Below are 12,379 nucleotides of genomic sequence, written 5' to 3'. Positions count from 1 at the left end.
ACTGTAAACCACGGCAGATGCCAATGATACCGTTACCGCGGTAAAGGTTAAGGCTATATTATCATACCATTATATTATATAACGATAAATAATGTTAACCATCGCATTAAGTTATATTTTATAATTAATATTCGTACGATGCCACTCGCACATCGCTATAATGTTATATTATTTACAGTTTGCCAGTTTTTGTTTTATTCAACGTGCCTATATATGACTATGTAATTCTTGCGATGTGGTCGAGATAATCATATTATACATCATAAAGTATTATAGACAACCATCGTATAAAACATATTTTTAAGTCGATTTTTTTTTGTCTCTACATTATTTATTGTAGTGAGTGTAAGGATTTTTTTCTCTCTCGAAAGTCGTCTTAAAATTCCACTAATGCTGTAAAGTAGGTATCCGTGTCAAATATAACGATGCTTTATACGTGTCATTAATAACGTGGAGTACTGCGTATATAATATATATATATATATATGTATATGTATATACAGTATATACACTTATATATAGGGTGCGTAATTTATGATATCGCTAGACTTTGCGAAAAATATAAGATTTAATGGCCGAAAAATTCGAAACAGAGAGAGATTGTTAAAAAAGAAACAATTTTAAATAAATGTCACGTTCTGAATAGACGTTGCAATGCAATTTGACCGCGACTGCTGTAGTTGTAGGACAGTATAGCTGTATAGAGGTATCGCCGTTGAACAATTTTTTTATAAATCATTTTTATGCCCCAAGTTCACAAAAAAAACAACGAGTTTTTGCATGTCAAATGAACGTCCTAACGCGACTACGAAATATATTATAGATGAGCACCACGCATGACATATTTTCTCCTCAAATATTCACTCTTAATCATATTACACGCTGATGCAATAAATTATACATCAGACAAATACTTTTCCGTATAACACACATGCTAGTGCAATATAGTATAATATATGTATTTATTAGAATATAATACTCTAAAAATGTCTCATATTTCGTTTACATACGAGAAAAGTTTAATTTATTTATAATGTAGCTAACCAGTTATAAAACGCAATGTCTCGACGATCAACTGCAGTTTGGATTTAGGAGCACTCGTCGTTTCCACATATTATGACAAACTATTAACTAAAATCTTTAAAATATTCGTATAACTGTATTTTCACTTTAAATTCTGTATAAAACGAATAATTTGTGTCTGTATCACATTATAATTTAAACAATATATGTTGGACATGTTTACTCGGCAGACTCGAACTGATCGAAACGCAGCAAAGTTTAAAACTCATTCGTTCACTGCAGTCGCAATCACACTCGCGACGATCAATTTTTAATATGTGTCGCAACGGTGAATGCCTATAAAAAAATCACAAAGTTTTATTTCCATGACAGTCACAAACAACGATCGAAAGTTGCACTTCCAAACTACACATCAACGACGGACGGGAAAAACTCGTTAAACAAATCGAGTAAATAATAATAAAACACGGAATAATTATCTACACGCGTAGCGTGAGTATACGACTTTTCGACGAACCGAAGTCTTGATAACTTGAATATTTCAAGGAAAATACAGATTAATTTAACGTCCATTTTGAGAATCATATAATATTATTTCGAAGGTTTTTTTTTAAAAATATGATCAAGTTAGTTACTATAGTTAGTATGTTTAATAGAGTTTATGATGTTTTCAAATGAAGTCTTCAAGTCCTTCTAAATACTTGAAAAGCATCTCATCAGCTGCCACGTAACCAGAAATATAAGCTCAAGAGACATAACGAATAACACTATATAATTTTACTCAACACCAAAACCCATAGATACATGCTAAGTCAGGGGATCCGCCGTCGAAGGAGCCAATTTCTTCCCTAAAGCTTAAACCATACGCCAATAATAATCCAAATCGTTTCAAGAAATATAGCATTTAATCATTTAATTACAAAGGACATTACAAAAAATGTACATTGACTCTGAGTGCAGCTGAAAGAAGATTTTATACTATAAAACGAGTAAAAACTTGGCTACGTTCCAGGATGCAAGAAGATCGACTAACTTAATTATGTCTATATGGCGTGTTCTAAGAGAAATCAACTATACTTTAGATTATCGTCTATAATACTAATACTAGCTAGTAGAATAATTCGCTTTGAAAATAACAACTAGCAAACTAGTTTAGATTTTTGTAATTTAATAAATAACTTGAATCTTGGACGTCTTAAATAAACAAAAGAATTATAATTATTATATTAATATAAAATTGTTTAATTTAATTGAATTTGAAATTGCACCCAGGATAAATATTTTGTGCGGAGCACATTCAAACGAATGTCTCCCCTCCAACATCGACCGTTAAGACTCTGTCCTCGAGGTAAGACAATGTTGGTCATCTTAAAGTACGACTGTATTTTCCTATGTGTGAACGTTTATGTTAATTCCTTTGTAAACACTGGTTCAAAGGATACAGTTTGAGATGTTACCAGTCGTTATCTGAGTACAGTTATTTCTACTTTCGAGGAAAGAAATTCGCGTCATCACGACTTAGTACAGATACATACATTGGACAGACGTCTTCATAACGTACGACGCTTGAGTTGCCGGCAAGGTGAACGACGAAATGAAATAGGAAAAACGAAAATCGAACGAAATTCGAATTGGTAATCAGGAGCGGTATGGTCAAGGGTATATAATGTATATGTGTGTGCGTAAGGTGGCCGGTCGGATGTTCGCGCGGACATGAATAATGGCTGACGTGATTCCCAGATTGGACATTATCGTCCACCGACAATGACGGTGGTGCTTAGAGGTTAAGTGGACCGCCGGATATCCGTGACCCTAGATACTTACTATATACCCGATGACAGTTTTTACGAAAGGTTATAAATGTGTGTGTGTGTGTGTGTGTGTGTGTGTGTGTGTGTGTCTGTGTGTACACTAGTGGGCGAGTGTAATTCTCGAGAGTAGCATTTGTCTTCCTTACGTGAGCTTTATACTGGGCCACCGAAATAACTGCAAGACCCCTGCTACTTATACAATATGAATACGGGGTGGTTTTTTTTCTAGATTATACAATTTTCCTTCGACGGCTTGTGTTGCGCTTATTCCAAACAACCGACTCTCACGGTTTTCACCTGTGTATAACATTATTGGCAAATAAAATTCAAATTGATTATTATATTCCATGCTTACCCTACACATGTTTACAATTTTATATTTTCGAGCAATTTGATTAGATAAATATGGTGAGGTCCACATTTTTGGTGTACCCTCGTGCACAAAATAACTACTTCACCGCCGTTGACCGTAATAGTAACAGGTTGTGGCTCACCGAGGAAATAGATTTTTGCGTTTAGGTATCCCCTGACGACAGTGTCTGATGGAGATGTGCCGGCGGCGAGTGAGGAGTCGACGACGCCAAAACGGGTTAAGTCCTTTGACCGACGAGCACCGTAAGTCTGTATGTGGCTGGTACTTGTGATGTGAGCTAGTAAATTATATTTCACTAAAGTGAAAATTAGTCAAAGGACTGCATTTACCGGCGAATAATAATCTTTATTGCAGTTGAGAGCGAGGTCGTGGTTAAGCGCCGAATTAACTTCACCAATAGATGAACCGCGTAAGAGTCACAGGTATCTAATATACTATCCGGAATAATTATTAAACTACTAAGTAATACAATTTTGCACAAAATTAATATAATTTATTGTATAATTATCGATCGAGCGAAATCGACGATTAATATACTAACTCAAATTAAGACGTCAAAATTGAAAACAATCAATAAAAAAAGGTTATTGTGACTATTTCGGTACCATCATAGCTATATCATGTACTACCTCCCATTTCGCTTAATAAAACATCATATTTTCTCTGCATGAAATCGATTATGATGTGTATACATAATATTATATGGGTTCGATTCGATAGATTTAATGGATTGCTCTAGCCGAGTACAAATAATATTATGCATGTGTATAATATGTATACCCGTCGATCTGGTCGATTACACTTTGTGTTCGATCTCTGCTCGTGTACCTTTGTTGATGAATATTTTATTAGCGCTCGGAGTTATTGTAGGACGAAACAATGGTGGAAAACGTACGAAAACAAACGGATAGTGTAATATACGGTTATAATATACTACACCTATCCTGTTTTTCCTTCGCCCCCCTGACGTCGAACTACATTAAGAGCCGTCCATTCGACATGGGTACATAACGATATAATATGTATATAGGTATGCATTAAGGTATAAATAAATAAGGAGGTGGCCTTAGAGTCGGGAACGTACACGAACGGTCGTTCATAATAATTATATATTATTCGACGAGCATGTATACACATTCTAAACGAGATTAAACCACAAACTCTAGTCTTTAATTACTTTAATCATTCCTCACAGAGTCTCGCCACCCACACTACCCACGCGTGCTTGGCACGGAAGATCTTATTATTATTATTATTATTATTATTATTATTACGAGGTAAAACACGATGAACATAATTAATTTTTGCTTAAATTAATACAATATGTGTATGTATATAGTTATGATAAACGTTATAATGAATCACGCTCACAGAAATAAAACGACAAAGGTCAGATAGATTATTGGGTTTGAAAGACGACGCACAGACGCATCGTGGATCGAAAAATAATAATAGTTGTAGGTTAGAAAACAACGAGGTAGATGAATTTCCCAAATAATACAATCTGTAACGCATTTATACTATGCTCAATAACTGCTAGTTGTATATCACTGCCCAAATAAAATATGATAATATGTGAGGAAATTCATTTTCTCGCATGACACTTTCACTGTAACACTTATATTTTGTATGGTCAAGGTCAAGATTTTTTCGAAATTTAATTTTTTTTTAATGTTGGATAATAAATATGCCTTGACTCATATTTGTGTTTAGTGTGTATACTGTACATAACGTTTGTATAAAGGTAGTGTGTATAGTTAGCTAAATATTTTTTTTCGAAAGTTACCTTGCATAAGGGATAATTCTAGAATATATTTTTAATTTAATTGCATTTTTAGTAGAGGTAACTACAGTTGAGTGGCAGCGAGATTACCTCGTAAAATTATGTTGCATGGCCCTGATAATTTAAAAAAAAAACGAAAAATATTTTTTGCTGCTCATAAATAGAAACACGCAACAGATATTTTAAGAAAAAAAATCTGCTGCAATAAATTAAACACATAAAATACAAAAAACAAATCATAGCAAATCAATTAGTATAAAAAAATGTATAATATCTAACTGTGGGAAATCACTAAATAAAAAATTAAAGCCTAGTTTAATGGTAATTATTTTTTGTTTAATCATTTTAACTTAACTAGTTTATTAATTTCCTAATCAGTCTAACAATATTAATTAAGTATCCTTATTCCTTATACCCTAGACCCTAGTAATAACTTAAGATGTTCTAGTTCTAGTTTTAAAAATGGAATATGTACTAAAATGTTGGTTATAAGTTAATTGATTTGATAATTTTTGTATGATAACGATTTACCTATACAATTATTAAAAAAAATAAATAATTAAATACATATTTCTCAATTAAATAATTTGGTAATTATCATAATTTCCTAAACCATGAATAATGGGCCAAATAAAAAGAAGGATAATATATTTTTGTTAAACATTTTAAACAAAACAATTAATGATTTAAAAAATAGAAAGTAGTACAATAATTATTACATATTGCGTGTCTCGGGAGACAATAAAATAAAATTAACTAACATTTTTACGACTGAATTAAGTTAAATTGTTCTCTGTTTTAACTGTATACGTTTATGGTTCAACGTATTGTATGGTAATTATTAAATTATGTAACTTAGGTACCTAACGTTCTGTTAACTTAAGTTAATTTATTTTATAAACTTACCAACGTTTGGACTAATATAATTTGTGTACTTAAAAGTATTTAAAACATTTGATTGAAATCACAAAATCTTACGATCATTGAGTTAAATAGGAATCGCATTGCATATTATTATAATGAATTATAACGAAATAGTAATTTTTGAATTGGAAGTATTTCATTTAAAATTTAACATAAAACGTATTTGAAGGTTGATTTATTATACTATTACTCTACCAATGTAAATGAGAGGGAAGAAAAACATTGATTTATGTTAGACATCGAACGATGTACAATATATATATATATATATACACTTCGTACATTTTAATGCAAAACGCAAAACGTGAACGTGAAAAAACCCAGGCATTTCATATTTACTTTTTTTTTTTAATAACGTTATTTAAATTTGACACTATCAGTTGATTACTCGTTATAATCTAAGCTACAGTGACGCAGCTTGCAGTTAAATGATAATATAAATTCGACACATTGGAATTAAAAAAAGCTTACTTATCATCAAACAATAATATCTTAGTGACATTTTTTTAAATTTTAAAATCTTCGAAAATTTTACCAACAAAAAAAAAAAACAATTTTAATGAAATCACGTTCGTAAGAAATATTTTAATACTACAATATGAAACATAATGATATACGGGTACACCACAAACGTAGTTACTATTAGTTAATATTTCAATATTAATAACCACGAAGGGAGAAATTTCGTCCAAAACAGGCATTTATAAAACACAATAAAATATACAACAACTTTTTTTCAAAACAGATCAACGTCGACTTATTATTATTTGTGTTTTGTATAACTCACCAATTCCGATCAAAACTCGAAGTTTTGTAAACAATTTGTCGGACGTTGAGCTACTTGAGGTTAATTTTTTTCTCCCGTCGGTTCCCAGTGGGAACTAAGCCAAGTTTTCGAAAAAGTTTACGACCTCGGCCTGGACATCCATAAATACGAAAGCACCGGGAAAGCATTAAAGTTTATATTATGGTTTGCACAATGGGATTAGCGTTTAACGTTAAGCTGCTCTCCACCGGCGGTAACGGTTTTCCACTCGCTTGTCGCATACGACGCCCCGCGTAGCACTTTTATTCCTTCTTACGACACAACACTTGTAACGATGTTGCTGTTCGTCCTAAGAAATACAGTTTTTTTTTTTTTAAGTCCTTTCGTGCCAATGGTATTTTGGAGAATTTATGATTATTACATACGGATAAAATTATATTGATTTGACGTTTTGTCCTTCTTTCTCACACTCTGCCTTTCCTTCTCAATCTCAATCTCTTTAGCTTACCCTCACTCAATCGTTCACTGCGTACATGGTCGGACGGACAAAAAACTTTAAATTATACAAAACTTAATTGGCAAAAAGTTCAAAAGCACCACAAGGGGAATATATTATTGACGTCTCAAGGTTCTAATCAATATTTAGCAATTTCGATGAATTCCCATTTAAAGTTGGCGAAGTATATATCTGTATGCCGTATTATATGTGTATACCTACCCGTGAACACCGGCCAAGAGCGTTATACAACGTCGTTCATTTGTGTAATTATTGTACACAGAATTCCACTCGTTGGTCGGTATTGCAGTGGAATTACGACGGCTAAATGTAAAGTTTTAACATACAGAGCCATGTCCCCGGCCCACAAGTATGATAAACAAACTGTATATTCACGAACATACATCTGGAGCGTCGCGAAGGCTAAAAACTTATTCGGTGAATTATTTGCATATATTACGAAATAATATAATGTATGATGTATCGTGCACCAAATAATAATAATAATAATAATAATAATAATAATGCACGGCGGTCGTATGATGCAAAATATATTCTACCACGCCTAGCTAAACGGCATGTATAGAGTATATAATATTCACCAAGCATTCTAACCCGTCTTTTTTTCTTTAATAATAATAAATAATTATTTGGAGATATATTACAAATAAGAATTTAATATTTTGACTTCCAAATGTTTTAAATATAATAAGGACCGCTCTTCGTATATTTATATTTATATAAGAGTGTTTTGCTGAAGATACAATCCTTTTTTTCAAAATAATAACTAAACCTACCTAATTATGTTTTTGGAAATTGTTATATTTATAAATCAACATTCGAATGGTAATTTTTCAATTACAAAAAAATTAAATGTCTAATAATTAACAAAGAAGGTACATTACAATATACTCTGATCATTTTTATAACTTTCAAAATATGTAATTAGATATTATTATTAAATAACTATATTTTTCAAATTATCATTGCCCCCAAACCCCTTAGTGTTTGATTTTTCAAGCCTCCTTTATAATTGGGTACAATAATAGGAGGGTCTTATTAAAAAGTAATTTTATTTTGAAATCAATAAAACCATATTATAGCCAAGTAATAACAAGGAGATTTACGCCTAGAGTTTATTAGTACCTAGTAGTTTGTTTTTTTTATTTGATGCATTCAGGTGAGAGTCTTTGGTATAGTATTATGTAACATAATAATAATATGAGCATAACATTACGAAGACGAGAATCCGATCGATTTTTCCTAGATGGAAAAAAACAATTCTGTCTCATCATTCTGAAAAACGAACTGCAGATAGATATAGCAAAATACACGGGTTTAACAAGACATGCGTAATAATAATATGTAAGTACATCAAGGTAAATATTTTTTTTCATATTTTTCATTTATTTCATAAATAATAAGAAGAAAAAGATAATGACGACGACGCGTTTAGCAGAACATTATTGCATGTAAACATAACGAATAGAAATTCCGATTCGGGGAAAAACGATGGCGTTAATTTCTGTATATATTAATAATACACTGATATTAATTTATTGTATTGTGTCGAACATTATAGCGTTATACTATTATACTGTCATAAATTTAAGGCGAAACAATGCGAACAGTAACCAGTGGTACAATATCATGTAATTATGATGATGAATAAAAATTTTTAGAAGAGCGAGTGACGCGGGAGAGGAAGTTAATAGTCAGTAATAGGTTCCTCATTTAATTAAAAAACTAAAACAAGGTAATAGTACCTATACCAATAATAAACGTAAAAAAGACAAAAAAAAACATTTTATTAAAAACAAACAATTTTAATTTAATATTAATAATAAATACGGAAATAAAGCATAAGGAGAAAAAACGTTATTGAGAGAACAGTGAAACAATCATCTAAATACTTGTTACTATGACTGGAAATGTTTAATATTTTTACTTTCTCACGTCGAAGTGTATTTTAGTATTTAAATTATTTAAATTAATTTCAGCGTAACCATTACAACGTCCTGATGCGTATTTTTATCACGATGCGTTTTTTAATAAAAGTAGCCGCCCGCTGTTTATCTGCGAACTGAATAAATGAAACAAAATATTGAAAACAAAAACACAATCATAAAAAACTAACCACCTGAAATGTTGAAAATACATCCGCTGACAAAATATCAAGCAACAAATATATGGACGGAATGTTTTCTACGAAAAACCCTATCCGATACGTATTTTAAACACAAACAAATATTTAAAATATTATTCATACGCGCTTCACTAAACGCAACGTCAAAATAATAAAAAGTTATGATTTTAAGTCGAATAACAGCTAAAAATATCTAACATACACTCGGAGCGTCAAGTTATTTTATTTTGATCATAAAAACACGTACAAAATATTTACTTTTGTATTCTAGAAAATACGCATTTTTACACTTCCAACGCGTTGTCATAATCAGACGCTCCGAAAACAAACTATTGCTATATATACATATTTGTTTTGGTGTTTTTTTTTTCCGATGACTACAGCAAGGACATGGGTTGTAAATAGAAATATATAATAAGTGAAAAATAAAGTTTGGTTTGTGGGCTACAAGGTTTTTCAAACTTTTTTTGTATTTACCAAGTTCATAATAATACGATACAATCAAAATTAATGTAAGCTACAGAAAAAATTTCTGAACCGACTGTGTACAGATATTTGAATATTTGTATTAATGTCTGTGTTAACAAAGAATTTTTGTCTCTTTCATCATCATATAATAAACGAGATATTAAACGATGGTGTTAATTCAATAATATTAGTAAATGTGCATACATACTATATAGTGTATCTAATGAGAAATATAAATTATTATTTGGCCAACTCGGGTATATTTGGTAATATTCAAATTTTTAGTACGGACTACGTTCGATTTAATTATTAAAATAAAAAGTAATTAAATTACGTACATTTTTTTTCTCGCAAAATATACATATTTTCAAGTATCGACAAATTAAAAATTGAAGATAATGAAAATACTCATTAGCTTTGTGTAATAAAGTTAATCTTACTTAAATTTATGCATCTTGGAGTTTTTTTTTAGTTTCTCTTTAATCCAAAAGAAAATAAATTAAGATATACTTTTATGAAAACAAACGAGAATTTCAATTTAAGGGAAACTTTCTTGTACTTTTTTTTAATACAACTTTTAAATATAAATGTACAGTGTATACAAATGTTTATGCACTTGCGATGGATTCAATATTTACTGTGATTAAAATATTATAATGTATACACAAGTTGATGAGAAATATTGTTTTAATAACTGAAGATATTTAATTGAAATATTATGAAACATCTCAATTTGTAACAAGCAGTGTTTTGGTAGACCACTTTTTAAAATAATTTTATTTTTTTTAAAGATTTGAAATCAATAAAGAACCACATAAACAATCTAAAACAAAGCAGAAATATCTACGCATAAATTACAAAGCATACAATATGTAGAAATTTACGTAATTTAATATAAAATTCACATCATGATCAAAGCATAATAATAGCCAATAAGTTAGTATGGCTCAACAACGTTGCTATAAGTATATACAGAGCGATTAATAAATATTTAATTAAATACATTTTGCTATTAATCATTGTAACATGTGCATGTATTGGTCGGTTAAATAGATGCAAATAGCCATCAAAAACAAAGTATAAAATTTAGTTGAAAAATGAGAGCATTAAAAATATTACGATGAGTTCGTGGTTTTACGCACCAAAAATAAAAATGATTATCGTCGCAAAAATATGAATTCGTGAACTACGTCCGTAAAACTTTTGAAAATAAGCTCAAGTGACATAAAAATAATAAACTATTATCGAGAAGTATAGTTGAGATCATTTTCTTAACGATTATTGTCGTCAATAACAACAACGTGAGTCACCCGCCTGCCCATGTTATATCTCGGTTGTAGTGCTACCTATATGTTTATAAAAATCGACAAAGGCATTTTCAAGGACATGTTTATAATATTAAGGCAGTCAACTCAAACCATGCATCGCTATCCTGTGCGTAACTTTATAACTCAGAACTTGTATAGGTAAACATGTTGATGAGGATCGTTCTTAATGCATCTAACAATCAGAAACTAAGAAAATATCAATGGTTGTGACTAGTGAACGTACAACGTCTACTATCGAAACATCTTGTTTTTATTTATAGGAGTTAATAATAATAATAATAATAATAATAATATCGTAATATAATAACATTGTTAGAACGGAGAACAATGAAGTAGTTTGGCACGAGTTTTTTTTTATCACTGTGCTGTTTTTTGTTATTTATATCGGAAATAAAATCATTGTTTGTAAATGCAGTTCAGCTGTTGCTTACTATTTAAGTCGCGTCGCTAAACACGCCGTTGTCTAATTAACGGACTTAATAAACTGGGTTTTAGAGATTTTATACACATTATAAGTCTCACTGTAATCACACAATTATAATTGTTAAGTACATAAAAAAAAAATTAAACTTTCTAACTTTTTATTTATTGGTAATAAACAAGTCTATTGTATTTTGGTGTACATTTAATGATGTGTGAACATTTAAAACTAAAATAATACCTTTTTACAGAAATAAACACAACGTAAATATTTCAATTTTATCCAAGACTGCGCAGAAACAAAAAAAAGTTATATCATATACAAATGTATTCAAATTTTTATTATTCATATTTTTTAAAACACTCTTTTTACAAATATTCGAATATTTTTAATATACTCACGGCACTTAAAATACCACCAGTAATTTTTAGTTTATGGCTATAACACAACCGTAGTTTGATTTCGTGTACTAAATATAGGCGCGAGTGATCATCATATAATAGTCATAACAATGTTTGTTCATAATTGATATTACTGGAATATAACACATACAAATTTAGTAGGTAATTTGTTATTGTATCGCCCGCAAGCGTATTATAATTTCCATCAAACGATGTACACTTTATCATATTAGGTATACCGTATACAGAAGTTATCATGTAATTATAATATGTATATATAGTAATAAATTATACAGTGTTAATATTGTAGTTCTACAGTTATTATATTTTCGCTAATATACGTTTCACTTGGTAAATATTATTAAGTGTGCACGCAAATACGCTATGCATATAATAAATTGAATAATATCCGAATAGTTTAACAACGAGATTAATAACA

The 12,379-nt window shown here is 30.3% G+C and overlaps 1 protein-coding gene across 1 annotated transcript in view; it reads right to left on the bottom strand.

The window, feature by feature from the left end:
* LOC111030628 (flocculation protein FLO11-like) overlaps positions 1 to 12,379 on the bottom strand; it is a 180,281-nt gene that overhangs the window by 23,951 nt on the left and 143,951 nt on the right. The window lies entirely within an intron of this gene.

This window comes from Myzus persicae, unplaced genomic scaffold, assembly GCF_001856785.1.
Source record: "Myzus persicae strain clone G006 unplaced genomic scaffold, MPER_G0061.0, whole genome shotgun sequence".
NCBI classification, from domain to species: domain Eukaryota; kingdom Metazoa; phylum Arthropoda; class Insecta; order Hemiptera; family Aphididae; genus Myzus; species Myzus persicae.
The sequence above is the reverse complement of the archived record's forward strand: the minus strand, read 5'-3'. Positions and strand labels throughout refer to the sequence as shown.